This window comes from Triticum aestivum, chromosome 3A (genome assembly GCF_018294505.1).
Source record: "Triticum aestivum cultivar Chinese Spring chromosome 3A, IWGSC CS RefSeq v2.1, whole genome shotgun sequence".
NCBI lineage: Eukaryota > Viridiplantae > Streptophyta > Magnoliopsida > Poales > Poaceae > Triticum > Triticum aestivum.
In genome coordinates, this window is record NC_057800.1 from 667,576,918 (window position 1) to 667,595,368 (window position 18,451).

The window sequence follows — 18,451 nt, forward strand, 5'->3', positions numbered from 1 at the left end:
AAAATGGCTGGTCACCGGGATGCCCAGTCCCATGCTTTATGCAAACTAAATCAAAATAATTGCAAACAAAACTCCCCCTGGGAGTCTTGTTAGTTGGAGGCACTCGTTGTTTCGAGCAAGCCATGGATTGATGTTTGTTGGTGGAGGGGGAGTGTAAACTTTACCATTCTGTTTGGGAACCGCCTATAATGTGTGTAGCATGGAAGATATCACCATCTCTTGGTTGTCATGTTGACAATGAAAGTATACCGCTCAAAATATTATTCGCCTCTATTTCAAAACCGAGCTCTGGCACCTCTACAAATTCCTGCTTCCCTCTGCGAAGGGCCTATCTATTTACTTTTATGTTGAGTCATCCTCCTCTTATTAAAAAGCACCAGTTGGAGAGCACAACTGTCATTTGCATTCATTACTATTAGTTTGCATTGAGTATGACTTGACTGGATCTCTTTTACCATGAATTACAATGTCTAGTCAGTCCTTGATCTTTAAAGGTGCTCTGCATTTATGTTTTGCGGTCTCAGAAAGGGCTAGCGAGATACCATCTTATTATATCATGTTATGATTGTTTTGAGAAAGTGTTGTCATTCGAGATTTATTATTATTGCTGGCTAGTTGATTATGCCATTAATATGAGTAAACATGAGACCTAAGCATTGTTGTGAATATGGTTAGTTCATAATCTTTGCTGAAAACTTGAATGCTGGCTTTACATATTTACAACAACAAGAGCAAACAGAGTTTGTAAAAGTTTTTCTTTATCACTTTCAGTTTGTCAACTGAGTTGCTTGAAAACAAGCAAAGGTTTAAGCTTGCGGGAGTTGATACGTCTCCGTCGTATCTACTTCTCCAAACACTTTTGCCCTTGTTTTGGACTCTAACTTGCATGATTTGAATGGAACTAACCCGGACTGACGCTGTTTTCAGCAGATTTGCCATGGTGTTATTTATGTGCAGAAACAAAAATTCTCGGAATGACCTGAAACTCCATGATAACCCGCAAGTATAGGGGATCGCAACAGTTTTCGAGGGTAAAGTATTCAACCCAAATTTATTGATTCGACACAAGGGGAGCCAAAGAATACTCTCAAGTATTAGCAGCTGAGTTGTCAATTCAACCACACCTGGAAACTTAATATCTTCAGCAAAGTGTTTAGTAGCAAACTAATATGATGGTAGTGGTAACAGTAGCAAAAGATAACAGTAGTAAAAGTAATGTTTTTGGTATTTTGTAGTGATGATAGCAATAGCAACGGGAAAGTAAGTAAGCAAAGAACAATATATGGAAAGCTCGTAGGCAATGGATCAATGATATAGAATTGTGCCTGATGCGGTTCATCATGTAACAGTCATAACCTAGGGTGACACAGAACTAGCTCCAGTTCATTGATATAATGTAGGCATGTATTCCGAATATAGTCATACGTGCTTATGGAAAAGAACTTGCATGACATCTTTTTTCCTACCCTCCCGTGGCAGCGGGGTCCTTATGGAAACTAAGGGATATTAAGGCCTCCTTTTAATAGAGAACCGGAACAAAGCATTAACACATAGTGAATACATGAACTCCTCAAACTACGGTCATCACCGGTAAGTATCCCGATTATTGTCACTTCGGGGTTAACGGATCATAACACATAATTGGTGACTATAGACTTGCAAGATAGGATCAAGAACTCTCATATATTGATGAAAACATAATAGGTTCAGATCTAGAATCATGGCACTCGGGCCCTAGTGACAAGCATTAAGCATAGCAAAGTCATAGCAACATCAATCTCAAAACATAGTGGACACTAGGGATCAAACCCTAACAAAACTAACCCGATTACATGATAGATCCCATCCAACCCATCACCGTCCAGCAAGCCTACGATGGAATTACTCACGCACGGCGGTGAGCATCATGAAATTGGTGATGGAGGATGGTTGACGATGACGATGGCGACAGATTCCCCTCTCTGGAGCCCGAATGGACTCCAGATCAGCCCTCCCCAGAGGTTTTAGGGCTTGGCGGTGGCTCCGTATCGTAAAACGTGATGATTTCTTCTCTCTGATTTTTCTCTCCCCAAAACTCAATATATGGAGGTGGAGTTGGAGTCGGAGAGGCAATAGGGGGCCCACGAGCTAGGGGGCGCGCCCCCACCCTCGTGGCAAGGTGGTGGGCCCCCTGGCCTTCATCTTTGACAGGTATTTTTCTTATTTTCTGAAAAGTGGCTCCGTGAAGTTTCAGGTCATTCCGAGAACGTTTGCTCCTACACATAAATAACACCATGGTAATTCTACTGAAAACAGCGTCAGTCCGGGTTAGTTCCATTCAAATCATGCAAGTTAGAGTCCAAAACAAGGGCAAAAGTGTTTGGAAAAGTAGATACGTTGGAGACGTATCACTCAACGAGCGTCTTTTTGGAAATAATAAAAAATACTGGCAAAAGATCAAGACCAAGGGGCCCACACCCTAGCCACGAGGGTGGGGGCGCGCCCCCTACCTCGTGGGCCCCCTGGAGCTCCTCCGACCTCAACCCCAACTGTATATATTCACTTTCGGGGATAAAAAAATCAAGGAGAAGGATTCATCGCGTTTTATGATACGGAGCCGCCGCCAAGCCCTAAAACCTCTTGGGAGGGCTGATCTGGAGTCCATTCGGGGCTCCGGAGAGGGGAATCCGTCGCTGTCGTCATCATCAACCATCCTCCATCACCAATTTCATGATGCTCACTGCCATGCGTGAGTAATTCCATCGTAGGCTTGCTGGACGGTGATGGGTTGGATGAGATTTATCATGTAATCGAGTTAGTTTTGTTAGGGTTTGAACCCTAGTATCCACTATGTTCTGAGATTGATGTTGCTATGACTTTGCTATGCTTAATGCTTGTCACTAGGGCCCGAGGGCCATGATTTCAGATCTGAACCTATTATGTTTTCATCAATATATGAGTGTTCTTGATCCTATCTTGCAAGTTTATAGTCACCTACTATGTGTTATGAGCCGGCAACCCTGAAGTGACAATAATCGAGACCACTCCCGGTGATGACCGTAGTTTGAGGAGTTCATGTATTCACTATGTGTTAATGCTTTGGTCCGGTACTCTATTAAAAGGAGGCCTTAATATCCCTTAGTTTCCAATAGGACCCCGCTGCCATGGGAGGGTAGGACAAAATATGTCATACAAGTTCTTTTCCATAAGCACGTATGACTATATTCGGAATACCTGCCTACATTACATTGATGAATTGGAGCTATTTCTGTGTCACCCTAGGTTATGACTGTTACATGATGAACCACATCCGGCATAATTCTCTATCACCGATCCATTGCCTACGAGCTTTCCATATATTGTTCTTCGCTTATTTACTTTTCCGTTGCTATTGTTACAATCACTACAAAACACCAAAAACATTACCTTTTGTTATCATTACCGTTTGCTACCGTTACCATTACTATCATATTACTTTGCTACTAAATACCTTGCTGCAGATATTAAGTTTCCAGGTGTGGTTGAATTGACAACTCAGCTGCTAATACTTGACAATATTCTTTGGCTCCCCTTGTGTCAAATCAATAAATTTAGGTTGAATACTCTACGCTCAAAAATTGTTGTGATCCCCTATACTTGTGGGTTATCAAACAAGATGGCAATAATAAAAACTTTCATACAAGTGCATTGAATACTATGAGAAGTTTGATACTTGATAATTGTTTTGAGATATGGAGATGGTGATATTAGAGTCATGCTAGTTGAGTAGTTGTGAATTTGAGAAATACTTGTGTTGAAGTTTGTGATTCCCATAGCATGCACGTATGGTGAACCGTTATGTGATGAAGTCGGAGCATGATTTATTTATTGATTGTCTTCCTTATGAGTGGCGGTCGGGGACGAGCGATGGTCTTTTCCTACCAATCTACCCCCCTAGGAGCATGCACGTAATACTTTGTTTCGATAACTAATAGATTTTTGCAATAAGTATGTGAGTTCTTTATGACTAATGTTGAGTCTATGGATTATACGCACTCTCAGCCCTCCACCATTGCTAGCCTCTCTAGTATCACGCGACTTTTGCCGGTACCATAAACCCACCATATACCTTCCTCAAAACAGCCACCATACCTACCTATTATGGCATTTCCATAGCCATTCCAAGATATATTACCATGCAACTTTCCATCATTCCGTTATTATGACACGCTTCATCATTGTCATATTGCTTGCATGATCATGTAGTTGACTGTTGGGGAACGTAGCATAAATTCAAAATTTTCCTACGTGTCACCAAGATCAATCCATGGAGTCATCTAGCAACGAGGGAGGAGTGGATCTACATACCCTTGTAGATCGCACGCGGAAGTGTTCAAGAGAACGGGGTTGATGGAGTCGTACTCGTCGTGATCCAAATCACCGATGATCCTAGCGCCGAACGGACGGCACCTCCGCGTTCAACACACGTACGGAGCAGCGACGTCTCCTCCTTCTTGATCCAGCAAGGGGAAAGGAGAGGTTGATGGCTCCAGCAGCAGCACGACGGCGTGGTGGTGATGGAGCTGCAGTACTCCGGCAGGGCTTCGCTAAGCACTATGGAGGAGGAGGATGTGTTGGAGAGGGAGAGGGAGGCACCAAAGGCGTAGGTTGAGAGGCCCTCCTTTCCCCACTATATATAGGGAGTCCAAGGGGGGGGGGGGGTGCCGGCCCTAGGAGATCCAATCTCCTAGGGGGGCGGCAGCCAAGGGAGGAATCCCTCCTCCCTAAGGCACCTAGGAGGTGCCTTCCCCTCTTAGGACTCTTCCTTAGGGTTTCCCCCACCCTTAGGCGCATGGGCCCTAGGGGAAAGTGGCGCCCCAGCCCACTTTGGGCTGGATCCCTTCCCACTTCAGCCCATGGGCCCTCCGGGATAGGTGGCCCCACCCGGTGGACCCCCGGGACCCTTCCGGTGGTCCCGGTACAATACTGGTGACCCCGAAACTTATCCCGATGGCCGAAATAGCACTTCCTATATATAATTCTTTACCTCCGGACCATTCCGAAACTCCTCGTGACGTCCGGGATCTCATACGGGACTCCGAACAACATTCGGGTTACTGCATATACATATCCCTACAACCCTAGCGTCACCGAACCTTAAGTGTGTAGACCCTACGGGTTCGGGAACCATGCAGACATGACCGAGATGACTCTCCGGTCAATAACCATCAGCGGGATCTAGATACCCATGTTGGCTCCCACATGTTCCACGATGATCTCATCAGATGAACCACGATGTCAAGGACTTAATCAATCCCGTATACAATTCCCTTTGTCTAGCGGTACGATACTTGCCCGAGATTCGATCGTCGGTATCCCGATATCTTGTTCAATCTCTTTACCGGCAAGTCTCTTTACTCGTTTCGTAACACATCATCCCGTGATCAACTCCTTGATCACATTGTGCACATTATGATGATGTCCTACTGAGTGGGCCCAGAGATACCCCTCCGTTTACACGGAGTGACAAATCCCAGTCTCGATTCGTGCCAACCCAACAGACACTTTCGGAGATACCTGTAGTGTACCTTTATAGCCACCTAGTTACGTTGTGACGTTTGGCACACCCGAAGCACTCCTACGGTATCCGGGAGTTGCACAATCTCATGGTCTAAGGAAATGATACTTGACATTAGAAAAGCTTTAGCATACGAACTACATGATCTTGTGCTAGGCTTAGGATTTGGTCTTGTCCATCACATAATTCTTCTAATGATGTGATCCCGTTATCAATGACATCCAATGTCCATGGTCAGGAAACCGTAACCATCTATTGATCAACGAGCTAGTCAACTAGAGGCTTACTAGGGACATGGTGTTGTCTATGTATCCACACATGTATCTGAGTTTCCTATCAATACAATTCTAGCATGGATAATAAACGATTATCATGAACAAGGAATAATAACTAATTTATTATTGCCTCTAGGGCATATTTCCAACAGTCTCCCACTTGCACTAGAGTCAATAATCCAGTTCACATCGATATGTGATTAACACTCAAGGTCACATCCCCATGTGACTAACACCCAAAGAGTTTACTAGAGTCAATAATCTAGTTCACATTACCATGTGATTAACACTCAATGAGTTCTGGGTTTGATCATGTTATGCTTGTGAGAGATGTTATAGTCAACGGGTCTGAATCTTTCAGATCCGTGTGTGCTTTACAAATCTCTGTGTCATCTCCTAGATGCAGCTACCACGTTCTATTTGGAGCTATTCCAAATAACTGTTCTACTATACGAATCCAGTTTACTACTCAGAATAATCTGGATTAGTGTCAAAGTTTGCATCGGCGTAACCCTTTACGACGAACTCTTTTACCACCTCCATAATCGAGAAAATTCCTTAGTCCACAAGTTACTAAGGATAACTTTGACCGCTGTCCTGTGATCCATTCTTAGATCACTCTTGTACCCCTTGACTGACTCATGGCAAGGCACATTTCAGGTGCGGTACACAGCATAGCATACTGTAGAGCCTATGTCTTAAGCATAGGGGACGACCTTCGTCCTTTCTCTCTGTTCTGCCGTGGTCGAGCTTTAAGTCTTAACTTCATACCTCACAACTCAGGCAAGAACTCCTTCTTTGACTGATCCATCTTGAACACCTTCAAGATCATGTCAAGGTATGTGCTCATTTGAAAGTACCATTAAGCGTTTTGATCTATCCTTATAGATCTTAATGCTCAATGTTCAAGTAGCTTGATCCAGGCTTTCCATTGAAAAACACTTTCCAAATAACCCTATATGCTTTCCAGAAATTCTACATCATTTCTGATCCATAATATGTCAACAACATATACTCATCAGAAATTCTATAGTGCTCCCACTCACTTCTTTGGAAATACAAGTTTCTCATAAACTTTGTATACACCCAAAACTTTGATCATCTTATCAAAGCATACATTCCAACTCCGAGATGCCTACTCCAGTCCTTAGAAGGATTGCTGGAGCTTTGCATACTTATTAGCATCTTTCAGGATTAACAAAACCTTCCGGTTGTATCACATACAACCTTTCCTCAAAAATCGTCGAGGAAACAATGGTTTTTGGCATCCTATCTGCAAGATTTCACAAATAATGCAGTAATTGCTAATATAATTCCAACAGACTCTTAGCATCGCTACGAGTGAGAAAGTCTCATCATAGTCAACTCCTTGAACTTGTCGGAAAACATCTTAACGACAAGTCGAGCTTTCTTAATGGTGATACTTACTATCATTGTCCGTCTTCCTTTTAAAATCCATATGTACCTAACAGCCTTACGACCATCAAGTAGTTCTCCCAAAGTCTACACTTTGTTTTCATATATGGATCCTTTCTCGGATTATATGGCCTTGAGCCATTTTGGAATCCAGGCCCACCATCGCTTCTCCATAGCTCGTAGGTTCATTGTTGTCTAGCAACATGACTTCCAAGACAGGATTACGTACCACTCTGAAGTAGTATGCATCCTTGTCATCCCACGAGGTTTGCTAGTGACTTGATCTGAAGTTTCATGATCACTATCATAAGCTTCCACTTCAATTGGTGTAGGTGCCACAGGAACAACTCCCTGTGCTCTGCCACACACTAGTTGAAGAGACGGTTCAATAACCTCATCAAGTCTCCACCATCCTCCCACTCAATTCTTTCGAGAGAAACTTTTCCTCGAGAAAGGACCCGATTCTAGAAACAATCCCTTATTGCTTTCGAATCTGAGATAGGAGGTATACCCAACTGTTTTGGGTGTCCTATGAAGATGCATTTATCTGCTTTGGGTTCGAGCTTATCAGCCTAAAACTTTTTCACATAAGCGTCGCAGCCCCAAAGTTTTAAGAAATGACAGCTTAGGTTTCTCTAAACCATAGTTCATACGGTGTCATCTCATCGGAATTACGTGGTGCCCTATTTAAAGTGAATGTGGTTGTCTTTAATGCCTAACCCATAAACTATCGTGGTAATTCGATAAGAGACATCATGGTATGCATCATATCCAATAGGGTGCCGTTATGATGTTCGGACACACCATCACACTATGGTGTTCCAGGCTATATTAGTTTTGAAACAATTTCCACAATGTCTTAATTCTATGCCAAACTCGTAATTCAGATATTCATCTCTATGATCATATCATAGATATTTTATACTCTTGTCACGACGATCTTTCTACTTCACCCTGAAATTACTTGAACCTTTCAATAATTCAGACTCGTGATTCATCAAGTAAATATACTCAACATCTACTCAAATCATCTGTGAAGTAAGAACATAACGATATCCACGACATGCCTCAGCACTCATTGGATTGCACACATAAAAATGTATTACTTCCAATAGGTTGCTTTCTAGTTCCATTTTACTGAAAACGAGGCTTTCAGTCATATTGCCCATGTGGTATGATTTGCATGTCTCAAGTGATTCAAAATCAAGTGAGTCCAAACGGTCCATTTGCATGGAGTTTCTTCATGCATATACACCAATAGACATGGTTCGCATGCCTCAAACTTTTCAAAAACGAGTGAGCCCAAAGATCCATCAACATGGAGCTTCTTCATGCGTTTTATACCGATATGACTTACGTGGCAGTGCCACAAGTAGGTGGTACTATCATTACTATCTTTTGGCATGAACATGTGTATCACTACGATCGAGATTCAATAAACCATTCATTTTAGGTGTAAGACCATTGAAGGTATTATTCAAATAAATAGAGTAACCATTACTCTCTCCTTAAAAGAATAACCGTATTGCGATAGACATAATCCAATCATGTCTATGCTCAACGCAAACACCAATCTCGATGGTAGAGGGAGCGTGAGATGCTTGATCATATCAACATTGGAAACACTTCCAACACATATCGTCAGTTCACCTTTAGCTAGTCTCCGTTTATTCCGTAGCTTTTATTTCGAGTTACTAACACTTAGCAACTGAACCAATATCTAACACCCTGGTGCTACTAGGAGTACTAGTAAAGTACACATTAACATAATGTATATCCAATATACTTCTATCGACAACCTTCTCATCTACCAAGTATGTAGGGTAATTCTACTCCAGTGGCTGTTCCCTTTATTACAGAAGCACTTAGTCTCGGGTTTGGGTTCAACCTTGGGTTTCTTCACTAGAGCAGCAGCTGATTTGCCGTTTCATGAAGCATCCCTTTTTGCCCTTGCCCTCCTTGAAACTAGTGGTTTCACAAACCATCAACAATTGATGCTCCTTCTTGATTTCTACTTTTTGTGGTGTCAAACATCACGAATATCTCAAGGATCATCATATATGTCCCCGATACATTATAGTTCATCACGAAGCTCTAGCAGCTTGGTGGTAATGAATTCGGAGAAACATCACTATCTCATTTGGAAGATCAACTCCCACTTGATTCAAATGATTGTTGTACTCAGACAATCTGAGCACAAGCTCAACAATTGAGCTTTTCTCCCTTAGTTTGCAGGCTAAGAAAAATCTTCGGAGGTCTTATACCTCTTGACATGGGCACGAGCCTGAAATCCCAATTTCAGCCCTCGAAACATCTCATATGTTTCGCGACGTTTCAAAACGTCTTCAATGCCTCAACTCTAAGCCGTTTAACTAAACTATCACATAGTTATCAAAATGTGTATGTCAGATGTTCGCAACATCCATAGACAACGTTCGAGGTTCAGCACAGTGAGCGGTGCATTAAGGACATAAGCCTTCTTTGAATCAATGAGGACAATCCTCAGTTTACGGACCTAGTCCGCATAATTGCTACTAACAACTTCAACTAAATTTTCTCTAGGAACATATCTAAACAGTAGAACTGAAGCGCGAGCTACGACATAATTTGCGAAGACCTTTTGACTATGTTCAGGATAATTAAGTTCATCTTATGAACTCCCACTCAGATTGACATCCCTCTAGTCATCTAAGTGATTACATGATCCGAGTCAACTAGGCCGTGTCCAATCATCACGTGAGACGGACTAGTCAACATCGGTGAACATCTTCATGTTGATCGTATCTACCATACGACTCATGCTCAACCTTTCGGTCTCTTGTGTTCCGAGGCCATGTCTGTACATGCTAGGCTCGTCAAGTCAACCTAAGTGTTTCGCGTGTGTAAATCTGTCTTACACCCGTTGTATGTGAACGTTAGAATCTAACACCCGATCATCACGTGGTGCTTCAAAACAACAAACTGTCGCAACAGTGCACAGTTAGGGGGAACACCTTCTTGAAATTTTAGTGAGGGATCATCTTATTTACTACCGTCGTTCTAAGCAAATAAGATGTATAAACATGATAAACATCACATGTAATCAAATAGTGACATGATATGGCCAATATCATATTGCGCCTTTTGATCTTCATCTTCGGGGCTCCATGATCATCATCGTCACCGGCATGACACCATGATCTCCATCATCATGATCTCCATCATCGTGTCTCCATGAAGTTGCCTCGCCAACTATTACTTCTACTACTACAGCTAACGGTTAGCAATAAAGTAAAGTAATTACATGATGTTTATGTTGACATGCAGGTCATAAATAAATTAAGACAACTCCTATGGCTCCTGCCGGTTGTCATACTCATCGACATGCAAGTCGTGATTCCTATTACAAGAACATGATCATCTCATACATCACATATATCATTCATCACATCCTTTTGGCCATATCACATCACATAGCATACCCTGCAAAAACAAGTTAGACGTCCTCTAATTGTTGTTTGCATGTTTTACGTGGCTGCTATGGGTTTCTAGCAAGAAAGTTTCTTACCTACGCAAAAACCACAACGTGATATGCCAATTCCTATTTACCCTTCATAAGGACACTTTTCATCGAATCCGATCCGACTAAAGTGGGAGAGACAGACACCCGCTAGCCACCTTATGCAACTAGTGCATGTCAGTCGGTGGAACCAGTCTCACGTAAGAGTACATGTAAGGTCGGTCCGGGCCGCTTCATCCCACAGTGCCACCGAATCAAGATTGGACTAGTAACGGTAAGCATATTGAACAAAATCAACGCCCACAACTACTTTGTGTTCTACTCGTGCAAAGAAACTACGCATAGACCTAGCTCATGATGCCACTGTTGGGGAACGTAGCATAAATTCAAAATTTTCCTACGTGTCACCAAGATCAATCTATGGAGTCATCTAGCAACGAGGGAGGAGTGGATCTACATACCCTTGTAGATCGCGCGCGGAAGCGTTCAAGAGAACGGGGTTGATGGAGTCGTACTCGTCGTGATCCAAATCACCGATGATCCTAGCGCCGAACGGAAGTCAACCTCCGCGTTCGACACACGTATGGAGCAGCGACGTCTCCTCCTTCTTGATCCAGCAAGGGGAAAGGAGAGGTTGAGGGAGATGGCTCCAGCAGCAGCACGACGGCGTGGTGGTGATGGAGCTGCAGTACTCCGGCAGGGCTTCACTAAGCACTATGGAGGAGGAGGATGTGTTGGAGAGGGAGAGGGAGGCACCAAAGGCGTAGGTTGAGAGGCCCTCCTTTCCCCACTATATATAGGGAGTCCAAGGGGGGGGGCGCCGGCCCTAGGAGATCCAATCTCCTAGGGGGGCGGCGGCCAAGGGAGGAATCCCTCCTCCCCAAGGCACCTAGGAGGTGCCTTCCCCTCTTAGGACTCTTCCTTAGGGTTTCCCCCACCCTTAGGCGCATGGGCCCTAGGGGAAAGTGGCGCCCCAGCCCACTTTGGGCTGGATCCCTTCCCACTTCAGCCCATGGGTCCCTCCGGGATAGGTGGCCCCACCCGGTGGACCCCCGGGACCCTTTCGGTGGTCCCGGTACAATACCGGTGACCCCGAAACTTGTCCTGATGGCCGAAATAGCACTTCCTATATATAATTCTTTACCTCCGGACCATTCCGGAACTCCTCGTGACGTCCGGGATCTCATCCGGGACTCCGAACAACATTCGGGTTACTGCATATACATATCCCTACAACCCTAGCATCACCGAACCTTAAGTGTGTAGACCCTACGGGTTCGGGAACCATGGAGACATGACCGAGATGACTCTCCGGTCAATAACCATCAGCGGGATATGGATATCCATGTTGGCTCCCACATGTTCCACGATGATCTCATCGGATGAACCACGATGTCAAGGACTTAATCAATCCCGTATACAATTCCCTTTGTCTAGCGGTACGATACTTGCCCGAGATTCGATCGTCGGTATCCCGATACCTTGTTCAATCTCTTTACCGGCAAGTCTCTTTACTCGTTTCGTAACACATCATCCCGTGATCAACTCCTTGATCACATTGTGCACATTATGATGATGTCCTACCGAGTGGGCCCAGAGATACCTCTCCGTTTACACGGAGTGACAAATCCCAGTCTCGATTCGTGCCAACCCAACAGACACTTTCGGAGATACCTGTAGTGTACCTTTATAGCCACCCAGTTACGTTGTGACGTTTGGCACACCCAAAGCACTCCTATGGTATCCGGGAGTTGCACAATCTCATGGTCTAAGGAAATGATACTTGACATTAGAAAAGCTTTAGCATACGAACTACATGATCTTGTGCTAGGCTTAGGATTGGGTCTTGTCCATCACATCATTCTTATAATGATGTGATCCCGTTATCAATGACATCCAATGTCCATGGTCAGGAAACCGTAACCATCTATTGATCAACGAGCTAGTCAACTAGAGGCTTACTAGGGACATGGTGTTGTCTATGTATCCACACATGTATCTGAGTTTCCTATCAATACAATTCTAGCATGGATAATAAACGATTATCATGAACAAGGAATAATAACTAATTTATTATTGCCTCTAGGGCATATTTCCAACATTGACATCGTATTTGTGGCAAAGCCACCGTTCATAATTTTCATAAATGTCACTCATGCATCATTGCACATCCCGATACACCACCGGAGGCATTCACATAGAGTCATATTTTGTTCTAAGTATTAAGTTGAATTTTTGAGTTGTAAGTAAATAAAGTGTGATGATCATCATTAAGCATTGTCCCAGTGAGGAAAGGATGATGGAGACTATGATTCCCCCACACGTCGGGATGAGACTCCGGACGAAAAAAGAGGCCAAAAAGAAAAGAAAAAGAGGAAGAAGGCCCAAAGAAAAAAAAAGAAAAAAAGAAAAAGAGAGAAAAAGAGAGAAGGGACAATGCTACTATCCTTTTACCACACTTGTGCTTCAAAGTAGCACCATGATCTTCATGATAGAGAGTCTCCTATGATATCACTTTCATATACTAGTGGGAATTTTTCATTATAGAACTTGGCTTGTATATTCCAATGATGGGCTTCCTCAAATTGCCCTAGGTCTTCATGAGCAAGCAAGTTGAATGCACACCCACTTAGTTTCTTTTGTTGAGCTTTCATATACCTATAGCTCTAGTGAATCCATTGCATGGTAATCCCTACTCACTCACATCGATATCTATTGATGGGCATCTCCATAGCCCGTTGATACACCTAGTTGATGTGAGAGTATCTTCTCCTTTTTTGTCTTCTCCACAACCACCATTCTATTCCACCATATAGTGCTATATCCATGGCTCACACTCATATATTGCGTGAAGATTGAAAAAGTTTGAGAACATCAAAACTATGAAACAATTGCTTGGCTTGTCATCGGGGTTGTGCATGATTTAAATATTTTGTGTGGTGAAGATAGAGCATAGCCAGACTATATGATTTTGTAGGGATAACTTTCTTTGGCCATGTTATTTTGAGAAGACATGATTGCTTAGTTAGTATGCTTGAAGTATTATTATTTTTATGTCAATATTAAATTTTTTCTGGAATCTTATGGATCTGAACATTCATGCCACAATAAAGAAAAATTACATTGAGAAATATGTTAGAAAGCATTCCAAATCAAAAATTCTTCTTTTATCATTTACCTACTCGAGGACGAGCAGGAATTAAGCTTGGGGATGCTTGATATGTCTCCAACGTATCTATAATTTTTGATTGCTCCATGCTATTATATTATCTATTTTGGATGTTAATGGGCTTTATTTTACACTTTTATATCATTTTTGGGACTAACCTACTAATCGGAGGCCCAACCCAAATTGTTTTTTTCTATTTTAGGGTTTCGAAGAAAAGGAATATCAAACGGAGTCCAAACAGAATGAAACCTTCGGGAACGTGATTTTCTCAAGGAACGTGATCCAGGAGACTTGGAGTGTGCGTCAAGAAACAACAGAGGAAGCCACGAGGCAGGGGGCGCCTACCCCTTGGGCGTGCTGAGGGAGTCCTGGATTAGAGGGTGTCCGGATGGCCGGACTATACCTTCAGCCGGACTCCTGGACTATGAAGATACAAGATTGAAGACTTCGTCCCGTGTCCGGAAGGGACTTTCCTTGGCGTGGAAGGCAAGCTTGGCGATACGGATATGTAGATCCCCTACCATTGTAACCGACTCTGTGTAACCCTAACCCTCTCCGGCGTCTATATAAACCGAAGGGTTTTAGTCCGTAGGACAACATACAGAACAACAATCATACCATAGGCTAGCTTCTAGGGTTTAGCCTCTCTGATCTCGTGGTAGATCTACTCTTGTACTACCCATATCATCAATATTAATCAAGAAGGACGTAGGGTTTTACCTCCATCAAGAGGGCCTGAACCTGGGTAAAACTTCATGTCCCTTGCCTCCTGTTACCATCCGGCCTAGACGCCCAGTTTGGGACCCCCTACCCGAGATCCGCCGGTTTTGACACTGACATTGGTGCTTTCATTGAGAGTTCCTCTGTGTCGTCGCTGTTAGGCTTGATGGCTCCTACGATCATCAATAGCGATGCAGTCCAGGGTGAGACCTTCCTCCCCGGACAGATCTTCGTCTTCGGCGGCTTCACACTGCGGGCCAATTCACTTGGCCATCTGGAGCAGATCGAAAGCTATGCCCCTGGCCGTCAGGTCAGATTTGGAAGTTTAAACTACACGGCTGACATCCGCGGGGACTTGATCTTCGACGGATTCGAGCCACTGCCGAGCGCGCCGCACTGTCACGACGAGCATGATCTAGCTTTGCCGCCGAACAGTGCCCTAGAGGCCACACCCGCATCGGCTCCGACCCTTAATTCAGAGCCAACTGCGCCGATCGAGGATGGGTGGTTGGACGCTGCCTCGGGGGCTGCGAACAGCAATCGAGCCGAACACCAGCCCCACACTCCGCGAGACTCGTGACTCCAAGGAGCCGGACTCCGAACCCTCCGTTCCCCTGCCGATCGAATCCGATTGGGCGCCGATCATGGAGTTTACTGCCGCGGACATCTTTCAGCACTCGCCTTTCGGTGATATTTTGAAGACACTGAAGTCTCTCTCTTTATCAGGAGAGCCCTGGCCGGACTACAGTCAGCAAGGTTGGGATATGGACGATGAAGAAATTCAAAGCCCACCCACCACCCACTTTGTAGCCACTATCGACGATTTAACTGACATGCTCGACTTCGACTCTGAAGACATCGACGATATGGATGCCGATGCAGGAGACGATGAAGAACTAGCGCCTATTGGGCCCTGGAAAGCCACCTCGTCATATGACATATACATGGTGGACACTCCAAAAGAAGGAGATGGCGATGGAACAACGGAGGATGACCCCTCCAAGAAACAGCCTAAGCGCCAGCGTCAGCGGCGCCGCTCAAAATCCCGCCAAAGCAAATATGGTGATTCCAGCACGGGAGATAATAATACTCCAGAGAGTGCCGAAGAAAAGCACCTCCAGTAAGATTCAGCATAGGAGGATGGAGAAGCCAGCCCTCATGAGAGAGCGGCAGACAGAGAGATCGAGGACGATAATTGTATGCCTCCCTCCGAAGACGAGGCAAGCCTCGAAGACGACGAATTCGTCGTGCCAGAGGATCCCTTCGAGCAAGAGCGTTTTCAACGCAGGCTTATGGCCACGACAAGAAGCCTCAAGAAAAAACAGCAACAACTTAGAGCTGATCAAGATTTGCTAGTCGACAGATGGATTGAAGTCCTTGCGGCCGAAGAGCATAAACTCGAACGCCCCTCCAAGAGCTACCCAAAGTGCAGGGTGCTACCCCGATTAGAGGAGGAAGCACTTAAACCTACATCACCAGCACTTGATGCGGCTGACCAGCCACCTCGTGGCCACAACAGAGAGGCCTCTCGGCCCTCCACTCAAGCCACACCTCGTACCAAGGCACGGGAAAATGCGCCAAACCTGCGAGATATGTTGGAGGACAAGGCAAGGAAAACAAGATCGATCTACGGATCACGTGGGCACCCCACAACTCGAGACGGTAACCGACACACGGACACAAATCCGGTAGGGCCGAACACAGTAGACAAAGCTCATTGGAGCTACTTCGTGATATAGCCCAGTACAGAGGCGCCGCACACCCACTATGCTTCACAGACGAAGTAATGGATCATCAAATCCCCGAGGGTTTCAAACCCATAAACATCGAATCATATGATGGCACAATAGATCCTGCAGTATGGATCGAGGATTATCTCCTTCATATCCACATGGCCCGCGGCGATGATCTCCATGCCATCAAATACCTCCCACTCAAGCTTAAAGGACCAGCTCGGCATTGTCTTAACAGCTTGCGAGCAGGATCAATCGGTTGTTGGGAGGACCTGGAAGCCGCATTCCTCGACAATTTCCAGGGCACCTATGTGCGACCACCAGACGCCGATGACCTAAGCCACGTAATTCAGCAGTCAGAGAAATCGGCCAGGTAATTCTGGACACGGTTCGTAACAAAGAAAAATCAAATAGTTGACTGTCCGGACGCAGAGGCCCTAGCAGCCTTCAAGCACAATATCCATGACGAGTGGCTTGCCCAGCACCTTGGATAGGAAAAGCCGAAATCTATGGCAGCACTCACGACACTCATGACCCGCTTTTGCGCGGGAGAAGACAGCTGGCTTGCTCGTAGCAACAATATGACCAAGAACCCTGGTAATTCGGATACCAGGGACAGTAGCGGCAGGTCGCGTCGCAACAAGTAGAAGCGCCGCATTAATGGCGATAATGCTGAGGATACGACAGTTAATGCCGGATTCAGAGGCTATAAATCCGGTCAGCGGAAAAAGCCATTCGAAAGAAATCCTAGGGGCCCGTCCAGTTTGGACCGAATACTCGACCGCTTGTGCCAGATACATGGCACCCCCGAAAAGCCGGCCAATCACACCAACAGGGATTGTTGGGTGTTCAAGCAGGCAGGCAAGTTAAATGCCGAAAATACAGAAAAGGGGCTGCATAGCGATGACGACGAAGAGCCCCGGCCGCCAAACAACAGTGGACAGAAGGGTTTTCCCCCATGAGTGCGGACGGTGAACATGATATATGCAACCCACATCCCCAAGAGGGAGCGGAAGCGTGCGTTAAGGGACGTATACGCGGTAGAGCCAGTCGCCCCAAAGTTCAACCCATGGTCCTCCTGCCCGATCACCTTTGATTGAAGGGACCATCCCACCAGCACCCGTCATGGCGGATTCGCCGCATTGGTTCTAGACTCAACCATTGACGGATTTCATCTCACTAGAGTCCTTATGGACGGCGGCAGCAGCCTGAACCTGCTTTACCAGGATACAATGCGAAAAATGGGCATAGATCCCTCGAGGATTAAGCCCACCAAAACGACCTTTAAAGGCGTAATACCAGGTGTAGAGGCCAACTGTACAGGCTCAGTCACACTTGAAGTGGTCTTCGGATCTCCGGATAATTTTCGAAGCGAGGAGTTAATCTTTGACATAGTCCCATTCCACAGTGGCTATCACGCACTGCTCGGGCGAACCGCGTTCACCAAGTTCAATGCGGTACCACACTACGCATACCTTAAGCTCAAGATGCCAGGCCCTCGAGGAGTAATTATGGTCAATGGAAACACCGAACGCTCTCTCCGAACGGAGGAGCACCCGGCGGCCCTTGCTGCGGAAGTACAAAGCAGCCTCTCCAGGCAGTTCTCTAGTCCGGCCGTTAAACGTCCGAACACCGTCAAGCGCGCCCGGAGTAACCTACAACAAGACCGCCTGGCACGTTCTGAGCAGGCGTAGCAATGCGGCCCCAACCCCAGCCGTCGCAAAAATGCGACACCAGTACTTCGCGTACATAACTACGCTCTAGAAATACCATGGGTACAGGGGGAGGGGCACCATCACGGCACGCCCGAAACATGACTTAAACCGCACCAGGGGCTGCCGATTTTTCAATTTTCTCTTACTTTCAGGACTCCACTCTTCGGAAGGCCTATTCGGCAGTTCAATTGCCACACAAACGATGCAAGAACCAGGGAAGCAGACAAGCCATGCCGCATTACGGAACTCCCAGGTTGTCTCTATCACGAGCAGTATACCTGTTTCGCATACCATTCCGCAGCCTGCCCCTGGAATGGACATGTTAAATAGTCCAACCTTTTGCTTATCACATTATTTGTACCGTTCCGCTTTGATTGCAGCCCTTTTT